The sequence below is a fragment of the Anomaloglossus baeobatrachus genome, unplaced genomic scaffold, assembly GCF_048569485.1.
Source record: "Anomaloglossus baeobatrachus isolate aAnoBae1 unplaced genomic scaffold, aAnoBae1.hap1 Scaffold_448, whole genome shotgun sequence".
NCBI classification, from domain to species: domain Eukaryota; kingdom Metazoa; phylum Chordata; class Amphibia; order Anura; family Aromobatidae; genus Anomaloglossus; species Anomaloglossus baeobatrachus.
The window spans coordinates 16,190-31,287 of NW_027443817.1; the positions used below are offsets into that span (position 1 = coordinate 16,190).

The 15,098-nt window shown below is 46.7% G+C and overlaps 9 non-coding genes and 1 pseudogene across 9 annotated transcripts; all 10 read left to right on the plus strand.

Annotated features, from left to right (window-relative positions):
- Nucleotides 1–944: 944 nt before the first annotated feature.
- Nucleotides 945–1,135, plus strand: LOC142280090 (U2 spliceosomal RNA). Its single transcript, XR_012742453.1, has one exon. It is a non-coding gene; the product is annotated as a U2 spliceosomal RNA (small nuclear RNA).
- A 1,387-nt stretch (nucleotides 1,136–2,522) lies between these two features.
- On the plus strand, nucleotides 2,523–2,713 carry LOC142280102 (U2 spliceosomal RNA). The gene has a single exon (XR_012742464.1). It is a non-coding gene; the product is annotated as a U2 spliceosomal RNA (small nuclear RNA).
- Nucleotides 2,714–4,100: 1,387 nt separating this feature from the next.
- On the plus strand, nucleotides 4,101–4,291 carry LOC142280114 (U2 spliceosomal RNA). Its single transcript, XR_012742475.1, has one exon. It is a non-coding gene; the product is annotated as a U2 spliceosomal RNA (small nuclear RNA).
- Nucleotides 4,292–5,678: 1,387 nt separating this feature from the next.
- Nucleotides 5,679–5,869, plus strand: LOC142280126 (U2 spliceosomal RNA). The gene has a single exon (XR_012742485.1). It is a non-coding gene; the product is annotated as a U2 spliceosomal RNA (small nuclear RNA).
- Nucleotides 5,870–7,256: 1,387 nt separating this feature from the next.
- On the plus strand, nucleotides 7,257–7,447 carry LOC142280138 (U2 spliceosomal RNA). Its single transcript, XR_012742491.1, has one exon. It is a non-coding gene; the product is annotated as a U2 spliceosomal RNA (small nuclear RNA).
- Nucleotides 7,448–8,834: 1,387 nt separating this feature from the next.
- On the plus strand, nucleotides 8,835–9,025 carry LOC142280086 (U2 spliceosomal RNA). Its single transcript, XR_012742450.1, has one exon. It is a non-coding gene; the product is annotated as a U2 spliceosomal RNA (small nuclear RNA).
- Nucleotides 9,026–10,412: 1,387 nt separating this feature from the next.
- Nucleotides 10,413–10,603, plus strand: LOC142280142 (U2 spliceosomal RNA). The gene has a single exon (XR_012742493.1). It is a non-coding gene; the product is annotated as a U2 spliceosomal RNA (small nuclear RNA).
- A 1,387-nt stretch (nucleotides 10,604–11,990) lies between these two features.
- On the plus strand, nucleotides 11,991–12,181 carry LOC142280143 (U2 spliceosomal RNA). Its single transcript, XR_012742494.1, has one exon. It is a non-coding gene; the product is annotated as a U2 spliceosomal RNA (small nuclear RNA).
- Nucleotides 12,182–13,568: 1,387 nt separating this feature from the next.
- Nucleotides 13,569–13,695, plus strand: LOC142280136 (U2 spliceosomal RNA; annotated as a pseudogene).
- Nucleotides 13,696–14,383: 688 nt separating this feature from the next.
- Nucleotides 14,384–14,576, plus strand: LOC142280123 (U2 spliceosomal RNA). The gene has a single exon (XR_012742482.1). It is a non-coding gene; the product is annotated as a U2 spliceosomal RNA (small nuclear RNA).
- Nucleotides 14,577–15,098: the final 522 nt, after the last annotated feature.

Genomic DNA, 15,098 nt, shown 5'->3' on the forward strand with positions numbered 1-15,098 from the left:
GTAGTCTGTTGGCGCCCTCTCCTGGAGGAATAGTTTGCTTGCTCTTGGACATTCTAAAAGAGAGGTCATGATAGACATTGAGCTTCTGAGCTCAATTGGGGACAGTCATGGGTGATGAATGTTTGCAACCTACTGCGAAGCCTCATACCGCAATATAAGGAACGTCAAATACTAAGAAAGGGCGGCCTATGAAAGAATTACTACTTTCAATAAGTACACTTAAACGGCTAATTGGGAATAGAAAAACTGTAAAAAGCCCTCTGAGAAAGCCCCCCTCTAACCTTTGATAGTAAGCTTTTCTGTAGTCTGCCTGTTGATGTATTTTCCGTTTGAACTGTGCACAACATGAAGAGACGGAACACTGGCGGCTTGTCACAATGCCCCCCGATGACATCACAATAGCGCTGCTGCCTAGAAAACAAGCTGCGCAGAAGAAGTTGTTCTTTGGGTGGGAGGGTGGGCTAGTGGAAGGAGGGGGCAATCTCTTTTTTTCCCGGGTGGTAGGGAGATGACAGGAGAAGGGAAGCGGGTGGTGAGAAAGGTACAGAGGGCAGGGTTTGGGGGCTGGGAAGGAAAGGGAAAAGATTAGGGTTTGGGGATGATGAAAGGGCTTTCTACGGGTAAGGATGGCAAAGGGTGGCAGTGACGGAAAGTCAGGCAACCTGTCCTGTCCGTCTTTTTGTATCGTGAATTGGAAAGACTGCAAGGGGGAGGGGAGTTGCTTGCGCCCTAAAGGAGGAGTTATTCAGATTCATTGCAGTGGGCGGCGGCTGCAAAACGCACCATTCTTCTTGTTTTTGCTCTGCAAAGCAGCCTTTTCAAGGGTTGGCTTGGGTGACAAAATGTCTTGTGTAGGCGTGGGTTTGTCTCCCTCTCGCTCTCTCTCCCTAAGATGTGTCCGGCATAGGCCAGGGTGCCACTCGAGGCCCAAACCAATTCTGGTTATCGCTTCTCGGCCTTTTGGCTAAGATCAAGTGTAGTATCTGTTCTTATCAGTTTAATATCTGATACGTCCCCTATCTGGGGACCATATATTAAATGGATTTTTAGAACAGGGAGATGGAAAAAGAGCTTGCTCTGTCCACTCCACGCATTGACCTGGTATTGCAGTACCTCCAGGAACGGTGCACCCCTTCTTAACCCAGTTTCCAAAAGCAGAACTCAATTCACCTGATTCATATTAGCCCGATTTAATGAATTGGAAGAAAGCATACGTCTTCATATGCACCTCAATTTGGCCCATTCACTTTTCACACTTCCTCCTTTTGTTTTTTATCTTTCACACTTTTGACTTTCTTTATTCATCCAAATAGCAAACTCATCACCACTCAACCTGACCAACTCGGCTATGTCCCCGTGCTGCAGTTCTCTGTCTTATCTAGATCATTTGCAATTGAATGGAATAGATCCCTTTTGGACAAAGTGGATTCACCTGCTGCTGCAGTGACCACAGGTGTGATAAGATCTAGAATTGGCATCTGGTGCGATCTCTCCGCTTCCACTCCAAAGAAAGTTACCTGTTTATTCCTATCATGCATTGGTTTTTGGGGTTTTCTTTGAGTAATGATGATCTCTTTAGTAGTCTGTTGGCGCCCTCTCCTGGAGGAATAGTTTGCTTGCTCTTGGACATTCTAAAAGAGAGGTCATGATAGACATTGAGCTTCTGAGCTCAATTGGGGACAGTCATGGGTGATGAATGTTTGCAACCTACTGCGAAGCCTCATACCGCAATATAAGGAACGTCAAATACTAAGAAAGGGCGGCCTATGAAAGAATTACTACTTTCAATAAGTACACTTAAACGGCTAATTGGGAATAGAAAAACTGTAAAAAGCCCTCTGAGAAAGCCCCCCTCTAACCTTTGATAGTAAGCTTTTCTGTAGTCTGCCTGTTGATGTATTTTCCGTTTGAACTGTGCACAACATGAAGAGACGGAACACTGGCGGCTTGTCACAATGCCCCCCGATGACATCACAATAGCGCTGCTGCCTAGAAAACAAGCTGCGCAGAAGAAGTTGTTCTTTGGGTGGGAGGGTGGGCTAGTGGAAGGAGGGGGCAATCTCTTTTTTTCCCGGGTGGTAGGGGGATGACAGGAGAAGGGAAGCGGGTGGTGAGAAAGGTACAGAGGGCAGGGTTTGGGGGCTGGGAAGGAAAGGGAAAAGATTAGGGTTTGGGGATGATGAAAGGGCTTTCTACGGGTAAGGATGGCAAAGGGTGGCAGTGACGGAAAGTCAGGCAACCTGTCCTGTCCGTCTTTTTGTATCGTGAATTGGAAAGACTGCAAGGGGGAGGGGAGTTGCTTGCGCCCTAAAGGAGGAGTTATTCAGATTCATTGCAGTGGGCGGCGGCTGCAAAACGCACCATTCTTCTTGTTTTTGCTCTGCAAAGCAGCCTTTTCAAGGGTTGGCTTGGGTGACAAAATGTCTTGTGTAGGCGTGGGTTTGTCTCCCTCTCGCTCTCTCTCCCTAAGATGTGTCCGGCATAGGCCAGGGTGCCACTCGAGGCCCAAACCAATTCTGGTTATCGCTTCTCGGCCTTTTGGCTAAGATCAAGTGTAGTATCTGTTCTTATCAGTTTAATATCTGATACGTCCCCTATCTGGGGACCATATATTAAATGGATTTTTAGAACAGGGAGATGGAAAAAGAGCTTGCTCTGTCCACTCCACGCATTGACCTGGTATTGCAGTACCTCCAGGAACGGTGCACCCCTTCTTAACCCAGTTTCCAAAAGCAGAACTCAATTCACCTGATTCATATTAGCCCGATTTAATGAATTGGAAGAAAGCATACGTCTTCATATGCACCTCAATTTGGCCCATTCACTTTTCACACTTCCTCCTTTTGTTTTTTATCTTTCACACTTTTGACTTTCTTTATTCATCCAAATAGCAAACTCATCACCACTCAACCTGACCAACTCGGCTATGTCCCCGTGCTGCAGTTCTCTGTCTTATCTAGATCATTTGCAATTGAATGGAATAGATCCCTTTTGGACAAAGTGGATTCACCTGCTGCTGCAGTGACCACAGGTGTGATAAGATCTAGAATTGGCATCTGGTGCGATCTCTCCGCTTCCACTCCAAAGAAAGTTACCTGTTTATTCCTATCATGCATTGGTTTTTGGGGTTTTCTTTGAGTAATGATGATCTCTTTAGTAGTCTGTTGGCGCCCTCTCCTGGAGGAATAGTTTGCTTGCTCTTGGACATTCTAAAAGAGAGGTCATGATAGACATTGAGCTTCTGAGCTCAATTGGGGACAGTCATGGGTAATGAATGTTTGCAACCTACTGCGAAGCCTCATACCGCAATATAAGGAACGTCAAATACTAAGAAAGGGCGGCCTATGAAAGAATTACTACTTTCAATAAGTACACTTAAACGGCTAATTGGGAATAGAAAAACTGTAAAAAGCCCTCTGAGAAAGCCCCCCTCTAACCTTTGATAGTAAGCTTTTCTGTAGTCTGCCTGTTGATGTATTTTCCGTTTGAACTGTGCACAACATGAAGAGACGGAACACTGGCGGCTTGTCACAATGCCCCCCGATGACATCACAATAGCGCTGCTGCCTAGAAAACAAGCTGCGCAGAAGAAGTTGTTCTTTGGGTGGGAGGGTGGGCTAGTGGAAGGAGGGGGCAATCTCTTTTTTTCCCGGGTGGTAGGGGGATGACAGGAGAAGGGAAGCGGGTGGTGAGAAAGGTACAGAGGGCAGGGTTTGGGGGCTGGGAAGGAAAGGGAAAAGATTAGGGTTTGGGGATGATGAAAGGGCTTTCTACGGGTAAGGATGGCAAAGGGTGGCAGTGACGGAAAGTCAGGCAACCTGTCCTGTCCGTCTTTTTGTATCGTGAATTGGAAAGACTGCAAGGGGGAGGGGAGTTGCTTGCGCCCTAAAGGAGGAGTTATTCAGATTCATTGCAGTGGGCGGCGGCTGCAAAACGCACCATTCTTCTTGTTTTTGCTCTGCAAAGCAGCCTTTTCAAGGGTTGGCTTGGGTGACAAAATGTCTTGTGTAGGCGTGGGTTTGTCTCCCTCTCGCTCTCTCTCCCTAAGATGTGTCCGGCATAGGCCAGGGTGCCACTCGAGGCCCAAACCAATTCTGGTTATCGCTTCTCGGCCTTTTGGCTAAGATCAAGTGTAGTATCTGTTCTTATCAGTTTAATATCTGATACGTCCCCTATCTGGGGACCATATATTAAATGGATTTTTAGAACAGGGAGATGGAAAAAGAGCTTGCTCTGTCCACTCCACGCATTGACCTGGTATTGCAGTACCTCCAGGAACGGTGCACCCCTTCTTAACCCAGTTTCCAAAAGCAGAACTCAATTCACCTGATTCATATTAGCCCGATTTAATGAATTGGAAGAAAGCATACGTCTTCATATGCACCTCAATTTGGCCCATTCACTTTTCACACTTCCTCCTTTTGTTTTTTATCTTTCACACTTTTGACTTTCTTTATTCATCCAAATAGCAAACTCATCACCACTCAACCTGACCAACTCGGCTATGTCCCCGTGCTGCAGTTCTCTGTCTTATCTAGATCATTTGCAATTGAATGGAATAGATCCCTTTTGGACAAAGTGGATTCACCTGCTGCTGCAGTGACCACAGGTGTGATAAGATCTAGAATTGGCATCTGGTGCGATCTCTCCGCTTCCACTCCAAAGAAAGTTACCTGTTTATTCCTATCATGCATTGGTTTTTGGGGTTTTCTTTGAGTAATGATGATCTCTTTAGTAGTCTGTTGGCGCCCTCTCCTGGAGGAATAGTTTGCTTGCTCTTGGACATTCTAAAAGAGAGGTCATGATAGACATTGAGCTTCTGAGCTCAATTGGGGACAGTCATGGGTGATGAATGTTTGCAACCTACTGCGAAGCCTCATACCGCAATATAAGGAACGTCAAATACTAAGAAAGGGCGGCCTATGAAAGAATTACTACTTTCAATAAGTACACTTAAACGGCTAATTGGGAATAGAAAAACTGTAAAAAGCCCTCTGAGAAAGCCCCCCTCTAACCTTTGATAGTAAGCTTTTCTGTAGTCTGCCTGTTGATGTATTTTCCGTTTGAACTGTGCACAACATGAAGAGACGGAACACTGGCGGCTTGTCACAATGCCCCCCGATGACATCACAATAGCGCTGCTGCCTAGAAAACAAGCTGCGCAGAAGAAGTTGTTCTTTGGGTGGGAGGGTGGGCTAGTGGAAGGAGGGGGCAATCTCTTTTTTTCCCGGGTGGTAGGGGGATGACAGGAGAAGGGAAGCGGGTGGTGAGAAAGGTACAGAGGGCAGGGTTTGGGGGCTGGGAAGGAAAGGGAAAAGATTAGGGTTTGGGGATGATGAAAGGGCTTTCTACGGGTAAGGATGGCAAAGGGTGGCAGTGACGGAAAGTCAGGCAACCTGTCCTGTCCGTCTTTTTGTATCGTGAATTGGAAAGACTGCAAGGGGGAGGGGAGTTGCTTGCGCCCTAAAGGAGGAGTTATTCAGATTCATTGCAGTGGGCGGCGGCTGCAAAACGCACCATTCTTCTTGTTTTTGCTCTGCAAAGCAGCCTTTTCAAGGGTTGGCTTGGGTGACAAAATGTCTTGTGTAGGCGTGGGTTTGTCTCCCTCTCGCTCTCTCTCCCTAAGATGTGTCCGGCATAGGCCAGGGTGCCACTCGAGGCCCAAACCAATTCTGGTTATCGCTTCTCGGCCTTTTGGCTAAGATCAAGTGTAGTATCTGTTCTTATCAGTTTAATATCTGATACGTCCCCTATCTGGGGACCATATATTAAATGGATTTTTAGAACAGGGAGATGGAAAAAGAGCTTGCTCTGTCCACTCCACGCATTGACCTGGTATTGCAGTACCTCCAGGAACGGTGCACCCCTTCTTAACCCAGTTTCCAAAAGCAGAACTCAATTCACCTGATTCATATTAGCCCGATTTAATGAATTGGAAGAAAGCATACGTCTTCATATGCACCTCAATTTGGCCCATTCACTTTTCACACTTCCTCCTTTTGTTTTTTATCTTTCACACTTTTGACTTTCTTTATTCATCCAAATAGCAAACTCATCACCACTCAACCTGACCAACTCGCCTATGTCCCCGTGCTGCAGTTCTCTGTCTTATCTAGATCATTTGCAATTGAATGGAATAGATCCCTTTTGGACAAAGTGGATTCACCTGCTGCTGCAGTGACCACAGGTGTGATAAGATCTAGAATTGGCATCTGGTGCGATCTCTCCGCTTCCACTCCAAAGAAAGTTACCTGTTTATTCCTATCATGCATTGGTTTTTGGGGTTTTCTTTGAGTAATGATGATCTCTTTAGTAGTCTGTTGGCGCCCTCTCCTGGAGGAATAGTTTGCTTGCTCTTGGACATTCTAAAAGAGAGGTCATGATAGACATTGAGCTTCTGAGCTCAATTGGGGACAGTCATGGGTGATGAATGTTTGCAACCTACTGCGAAGCCTCATACCGCAATATAAGGAACGTCAAATACTAAGAAAGGGCGGCCTATGAAAGAATTACTACTTTCAATAAGTACACTTAAACGGCTAATTGGGAATAGAAAAACTGTAAAAAGCCCTCTGAGAAAGCCCCCCTCTAACCTTTGATAGTAAGCTTTTCTGTAGTCTGCCTGTTGATGTATTTTCCGTTTGAACTGTGCACAACATGAAGAGACGGAACACTGGCGGCTTGTCACAATGCCCCCCGATGACATCACAATAGCGCTGCTGCCTAGAAAACAAGCTGCGCAGAAGAAGTTGTTCTTTGGGTGGGAGGGTGGGCTAGTGGAAGGAGGGGGCAATCTCTTTTTTTCCCGGGTGGTAGGGGGATGACAGGAGAAGGGAAGCGGGTGGTGAGAAAGGTACAGAGGGCAGGGTTTGGGGGCTGGGAAGGAAAGGGAAAAGATTAGGGTTTGGGGATGATGAAAGGGCTTTCTACGGGTAAGGATGGCAAAGGGTGGCAGTGACGGAAAGTCAGGCAACCTGTCCTGTCCGTCTTTTTGTATCGTGAATTGGAAAGACTGCAAGGGGGAGGGGAGTTGCTTGCGCCCTAAAGGAGGAGTTATTCAGATTCATTGCAGTGGGCGGCGGCTGCAAAACGCACCATTCTTCTTGTTTTTGCTCTGCAAAGCAGCCTTTTCAAGGGTTGGCTTGGGTGACAAAATGTCTTGTGTAGGCGTGGGTTTGTCTCCCTCTCGCTCTCTCTCCCTAAGATGTGTCCGGCATAGGCCAGGGTGCCACTCGAGGCCCAAACCAATTCTGGTTATCGCTTCTCGGCCTTTTGGCTAAGATCAAGTGTAGTATCTGTTCTTATCAGTTTAATATCTGATACGTCCCCTATCTGGGGACCATATATTAAATGGATTTTTAGAACAGGGAGATGGAAAAAGAGCTTGCTCTGTCCACTCCACGCATTGACCTGGTATTGCAGTACCTCCAGGAACGGTGCACCCCTTCTTAACCCAGTTTCCAAAAGCAGAACTCAATTCACCTGATTCATATTAGCCCGATTTAATGAATTGGAAGAAAGCATACGTCTTCATATGCACCTCAATTTGGCCCATTCACTTTTCACACTTCCTCCTTTTGTTTTTTATCTTTCACACTTTTGACTTTCTTTATTCATCCAAATAGCAAACTCATCACCACTCAACCTGACCAACTCGGCTATGTCCCCGTGCTGCAGTTCTCTGTCTTATCTAGATCATTTGCAATTGAATGGAATAGATCCCTTTTGGACAAAGTGGATTCACCTGCTGCTGCAGTGACCACAGGTGTGATAAGATCTAGAATTGGCATCTGGTGCGATCTCTCCGCTTCCACTCCAAAGAAAGTTACCTGTTTATTCCTATCATGCATTGGTTTTTGGGGTTTTCTTTGAGTAATGATGATCTCTTTAGTAGTCTGTTGGCGCCCTCTCCTGGAGGAATAGTTTGCTTGCTCTTGGACATTCTAAAAGAGAGGTCATGATAGACATTGAGCTTCTGAGCTCAATTGGGGACAGTCATGGGTGATGAATGTTTGCAACCTACTGCGAAGCCTCATACCGCAATATAAGGAACGTCAAATACTAAGAAAGGGCGGCCTATGAAAGAATTACTACTTTCAATAAGTACACTTAAACGGCTAATTGGGAATAGAAAAACTGTAAAAAGCCCTCTGAGAAAGCCCCCCTCTAACCTTTGATAGTAAGCTTTTCTGTAGTCTGCCTGTTGATGTATTTTCCGTTTGAACTGTGCACAACATGAAGAGACGGAACACTGGCGGCTTGTCACAATGCCCCCCGATGACATCACAATAGCGCTGCTGCCTAGAAAACAAGCTGCGCAGAAGAAGTTGTTCTTTGGGTGGGAGGGTGGGCTAGTGGAAGGAGGGGGCAATCTCTTTTTTTCCCGGGTGGTAGGGGGATGACAGGAGAAGGGAAGCGGGTGGTGAGAAAGGTACAGAGGGCAGGGTTTGGGGGCTGGGAAGGAAAGGGAAAAGATTAGGGTTTGGGGATGATGAAAGGGCTTTCTACGGGTAAGGATGGCAAAGGGTGGCAGTGACGGAAAGTCAGGCAACCTGTCCTGTCCGTCTTTTTGTATCGTGAATTGGAAAGACTGCAAGGGGGAGGGGAGTTGCTTGCGCCCTAAAGGAGGAGTTATTCAGATTCATTGCAGTGGGCGGCGGCTGCAAAACGCACCATTCTTCTTGTTTTTGCTCTGCAAAGCAGCCTTTTCAAGGGTTGGCTTGGGTGACAAAATGTCTTGTGTAGGCGTGGGTTTGTCTCCCTCTCGCTCTCTCTCCCTAAGATGTGTCCGGCATAGGCCAGGGTGCCACTCGAGGCCCAAACCAATTCTGGTTATCGCTTCTCAGCCTTTTGGCTAAGATCAAGTGTAGTATCTGTTCTTATCAGTTTAATATCTGATACGTCCCCTATCTGGGGACCATATATTAAATGGATTTTTAGAACAGGGAGATGGAAAAAGAGCTTGCTCTGTCCACTCCACGCATTGACCTGGTATTGCAGTACCTCCAGGAACGGTGCACCCCTTCTTAACCCAGTTTCCAAAAGCAGAACTCAATTCACCTGATTCATATTAGCCCGATTTAATGAATTGGAAGAAAGCATACGTCTTCATATGCACCTCAATTTGGCCCATTCACTTTTCACACTTCCTCCTTTTGTTTTTTATCTTTCACACTTTTGACTTTCTTTATTCATCCAAATAGCAAACTCATCACCACTCAACCTGACCAACTCGGCTATGTCCCCGTGCTGCAGTTCTCTGTCTTATCTAGATCATTTGCAATTGAATGGAATAGATCCCTTTTCGACAAAGTGGATTCACCTGCTGCTGCAGTGACCACAGGTGTGATAAGATCTAGAATTGGCATCTGGTGCGATCTCTCCGCTTCCACTCCAAAGAAAGTTACCTGTTTATTCCTATCATGCATTGGTTTTTGGGGTTTTCTTTGAGTAATGATGATCTCTTTAGTAGTCTGTTGGCGCCCTCTCCTGGAGGAATAGTTTGCTTGCTCTTGGACATTCTAAAAGAGAGGTCATGATAGACATTGAGCTTCTGAGCTCAATTGGGGACAGTCATGGGTGATGAATGTTTGCAACCTACTGCGAAGCCTCATACCGCAATATAAGGAACGTCAAATACTAAGAAAGGGCGGCCTATGAAAGAATTACTACTTTCAATAAGTACACTTAAACGGCTAATTGGGAATAGAAAAACTGTAAAAAGCCCTCTGAGAAAGCCCCCCTCTAACCTTTGATAGTAAGCTTTTCTGTAGTCTGCCTGTTGATGTATTTTCCGTTTGAACTGTGCACAACATGAAGAGACGGAACACTGGCGGCTTGTCACAATGCCCCCCGATGACATCACAATAGCGCTGCTGCCTAGAAAACAAGCTGCGCAGAAGAAGTTGTTCTTTGGGTGGGAGGGTGGGCTAGTGGAAGGAGGGGGCAATCTCTTTTTTTCCCGGGTGGTAGGGGGATGACAGGAGAAGGGAAGCGGGTGGTGAGAAAGGTACAGAGGGCAGGGTTTGGGGGCTGGGAAGGAAAGGGAAAAGATTAGGGTTTGGGGATGATGAAAGGGCTTTCTACGGGTAAGGATGGCAAAGGGTGGCAGTGACGGAAAGTCAGGCAACCTGTCCTGTCCGTCATTTTGTATCGTGAATTGGAAAGACTGCAAGGGGGAGGGGAGTTGCTTGCGCCCTAAAGGAGGAGTTATTCAGATTCATTGCAGTGGGCGGCGGCTGCAAAACGCACCATTCTTCTTGTTTTTGCTCTGCAAAGCAGCCTTTTCAAGGGTTGGCTTGGGTGACAAAATGTCTTGTGTAGGCGTGGGTTTGTCTCCCTCTCGCTCTCTCTCCCTAAGATGTGTCCGGCATAGGCCAGGGTGCCACTCGAGGCCCAAACCAATTCTGGTTATCGCTTCTCGGCCTTTTGGCTAAGATCAAGTGTAGTATCTGTTCTTATCAGTTTAATATCTGATACGTCCCCTATCTGGGGACCATATATTAAATGGATTTTTAGAACAGGGAGATGGAAAAAGAGCTTGCTCTGTCCACTCCACGCATTGACCTGGTATTGCAGTACCTCCAGGAACGGTGCACCCCTTCTTAACCCAGTTTCCAAAAGCAGAACTCAATTCACCTGATTCATATTAGCCCGATTTAATGAATTGGAAGAAAGCATACGTCTTCATATGCACCTCAATTTGGCCCATTCACTTTTCACACTTCCTCCTTTTGTTTTTTATCTTTCACACTTTTGACTTTCTTTATTCATCCAAATAGCAAACTCATCACCACTCAACCTGACCAACTCGGCTATGTCCCCGTGCTGCAGTTCTCTGTCTTATCTAGATCATTTGCAATTGAATGGAATAGATCCCTTTTGGACAAAGTGGATTCACCTGCTGCTGCAGTGACCACAGGTGTGATAAGATCTAGAATTGGCATCTGGTGCGATCTCTCCGCTTCCACTCCAAAGAAAGTTACCTGTTTATTCCTATCATGCATTGGTTTTTGGGGTTTTCTTTGAGTAATGATGATCTCTTTAGTAGTCTGTTGGCGCCCTCTCCTGGAGGAATAGTTTGCTTGCTCTTGGACATTCTAAAAGAGAGGTCATGATAGACATTGAGCTTCTGAGCTCAATTGGGGACAGTCATGGGTGATGAATGTTTGCAACCTACTGCGAAGCCTCATACCGCAATATAAGGAACGTCAAATACTAAGAAAGGGCGGCCTATGAAAGAATTACTACTTTCAATAAGTACACTTAAACGGCTAATTGGGAATAGAAAAACTGTAAAAAGCCCTCTGAGAAAGCCCCCCTCTAACCTTTGATAGTAAGCTTTTCTGTAGTCTGCCTGTTGATGTATTTTCCGTTTGAACTGTGCACAACATGAAGAGACGGAACACTGGCGGCTTGTCACAATGCCCCCCGATGACATCACAATAGCGCTGCTGCCTAGAAAACAAGCTGCGCAGAAGAAGTTGTTCTTTGGGTGGGAGGGTGGGCTAGTGGAAGGAGGGGGCAATCTCTTTTTTTCCCGGGTGGTAGGGGGATGACAGGAGAAGGGAAGCGGGTGGTGAGAAAGGTACAGAGGGCAGGGTTTGGGGGCTGGGAAGGAAAGGGAAAAGATTAGGGTTTGGGGATGATGAAAGGGCTTTCTACGGGTAAGGATGGCAAAGGGTGGCAGTGACGGAAAGTCAGGCAACCTGTCCTGTCCGTCTTTTTGTATCGTGAATTGGAAAGACTGCAAGGGGGAGGGGAGTTGCTTGCGCCCTAAAGGAGGAGTTATTCAGATTCATTGCAGTGGGCGGCGGCTGCAAAACGCACCATTCTTCTTGTTTTTGCTCTGCAAAGCAGCCTTTTCAAGGGTTGGCTTGGGTGACAAAATGTCTTGTGTAGGCGTGGGTTTGTCTCCCTCTCGCTCTCTCTCCCTAAGATGTGTCCGGCATAGGCCAGGGTGCCACTCGAGGCCCAAACCAATTCTGGTTATCGCTTCTCGGCCTTTTGGCTAAGATCAAGTGTAGTATCTGTTCTTATCAGTTTAATATCTGATACGTCCCCTATCTGGGGACCATATATTAAATGGATTTTTAGAACAGGGAGATGGAAAAAGAGCTTGCTCTGTCCACTCCACGCATTGACCTGGTATTGCAGTACCTCCAGGAACGGTGCACCCCTTCTTAACCCAGTTTCCAAAAGCAGAACTCAATTCACCTGATTCATATTAGCCCGATTTAATGAATTGGAAGAAAGCATACGTCTTCATATGCACCTCAATTTGGCCCATTCACTTTTCACACTTCCTCCTTTTGTTTTTTATCTTTCACACTTTTGACTTTCTTTATTCATCCAAATAGCAAACTCATCACCACTCAACCTGACCAACTCGGCTATGTCCCCGTGCTGCAGTTCTCTGTCTTATCTAGATCATTTGCAATTGAATGGAATAGATCCCTTTTGGACAAAGTGGATTCACCTGCTGCTGCAGTGACCACAGGTGTGATAAGATCTAGAATTGGCATCTGGTGCGATCTCTCCGCTTCCACTCCAAAGAAAGTTACCTGTTTATTCCTATCATGCATTGGTTTTTGGGGTTTTCTTTGAGTAATGATGATCTCTTTAGTAGTCTGTTGGCGCCCTCTCCTGGAGGAATAGTTTGCTTGCTCTTGGACATTCTAAAAGAGAGGTCATGATAGACATTGAGCTTCTGAGCTCAATTGGGGACAGTCATGGGTGATGAATGTTTGCAACCTACTGCGAAGCCTCATACCGCAATATAAGGAACGTCAAATACTAAGAAAGGGCGGCCTATGAAAGAATTACTACTTTCAATAAGTACACTTAAACGGCTAATTGGGAATAGAAAAACTGTAAAAAGCCCTCTGAGAAAGCCCCCCTCTAACCTTTGATAGTAAGCTTTTCTGTAGTCTGCCTGTTGATGTATTTTCCGTTTGAACTGTGCACAACATGAAGAGACGGAACACTGGCGGCTTGTCACAATGCCCCCCGATGACATCACAATAGCGCTGCTGCCTAGAAAACAAGCTGCGCAGAAGAAGTTGTTCTTTGGGTGGGAGGGTGGGCTAGTGGAAGGAGGGGGCAATCTCTTTTTTTCCCGGGTGGTAGGGGGATGACAGGAGAAGGGAAGCGGGTGGTGAGAAAGGTACAGAGGGCAGGGTTTGGGGGCTGGGAAGGAAAGGGAAAAGATTAGGGTTTGGGGATGATGAAAGGGCTTTCTACGGGTAAGGATGGCAAAGGGTGGCAGTGACGGAAAGTCAGGCAACCTGTCCTGTCCGTCTTTTTGTATCGTGAATTGGAAAGACTGCAAGGGGGAGGGGAGTTGCTTGCGCCCTAAAGGAGGAGTTATTCAGATTCATTGCAGTGGGCGGCGGCTGCAAAACGCACCATTCTTCTTGTTTTTGCTCTGCAAAGCAGCCTTTTCAAGGGTTGGCTTGGGTGACAAAATGTCTTGTGTAGGCGTGGGTTTGTCTCCCTCTCGCTCTCTCTCCCTAAGATGTGTCCGGCATAGGCCAGGGTGCCACTCGAGGCCCAAACCAATTCTGGTTATCGCTTCTCGGCCTTTTGGCTAAGATCAAGTGTAGTATCTGTGAGGCTCGGCAGATGCAATGCACACTGGAAGGTTGCGCTTGCTAGTACTCTGGATGTATAGTATATTCATCTAGAGGAAAACATGGCCCTACCAGGATCGAGGCTATTAGACTGAGTAAGTGTGGGGGCTATGGTGCAATGTGCCCCAGGACTGACGACCCTGGAGTGAGTCTGAGCTTGCTGGCTTGGGACCCCGGCGAGCCTTGGGCTCTGTAGCACACCGTACCTTGCCCTTTCATACTTTCTGAGCATATTGCTCTATCCCGGCCTTCTGGCTAGGAAGGGAAATTTTTATAATCATGGTCGGAGGTCCGTTCAGCTTTGGGCTGAGAAACCAACACCCGGGTGGAGGTCCGGGTCAGCTTCGGCTGAGAAACCAACACCCGGTTGGAGGTCCGGGTCAGCTTCGGCTGAGAAACCAACACCCGGTTGGAGGTCCGGGTCAGCTTCGGCTGAGAAACCAACACCCGGTTGGAGGTCCGGTTAGCCTTGGGCTGAGAAACTAACACCGGTTGACGGTCCGGGCAGTTTCGGCTGCGAAACCAACAACTAGTAGCTCTCTACTCCACTTGGGTAAGATGCCTGGGTGGACGCTGGGAGCAACGACAAGGCTCAACCAGGCTTCGGCTTGGGGGAGCACCGAAGATCCCTGACCCTTGCTGTGGCCTTCTGGCTCGGAGGGATGGGGTTGATTTTTGGGGACCCTCTCCTCACGGAAGGGTCCACACGAATCCTAGCCTTTGCACTGTTTTTGGTGTGACTTCGGTCATGCATTTTTTGCGGTGCTTTGGAAAGCTTCATTAAATCAAAAATCTGTTCTTATCAGTTTAATATCTGATACGTCCCCTATCTGGGGACCATATATTAAATGGATTTTTAGAACAGGGAGATGGAAAAAGAGCTTGCTCTGTCCACTCCACGCATTGACCTGGTATTGCAGTACCTCCAGGAACGGTGCACCCCTTCTTAACCCAGTTTCCAAAAGCAGAACTCAATTCACCTGATTCATATTAGCCCGATTTAATGAATTGGAAGAAAGCATACGTCTTCATATGCACCTCAATTTGGCCCATTCACTTTTCACACTTCCTCCTTTTGTTTTTTATCTTTCACACTTTTGACTTTCTTTATTCATCCAAATAGCAAACTCATCACCACTCAACCTGACCAACTCGGCTATGTCCCCGTGCTGCAGTTCTCTGTCTTATCTAGATCATTTGCAATTGAATGGAATAGATCCCTTTTGGACAAAGTGGATTCACCTGCTGCTGCAGTGACCACAGGTGTGATAAGATCTAGAATTGGCATCTGGTGCGATCTCTCCGCTTCCACTCCAAAGAAAGTTACCTGTTTATTCCTATCATGCATTGGTTTTTGGGGTTTTCTTTGAGTAATGATGATCTCTTTAGTAGTCTGTTGGCGCCCTCTCCTGGAGGAATAGTTTGCTTGCTCTTGGACATTCTAAAAGAGAGGTCATGATAGACATT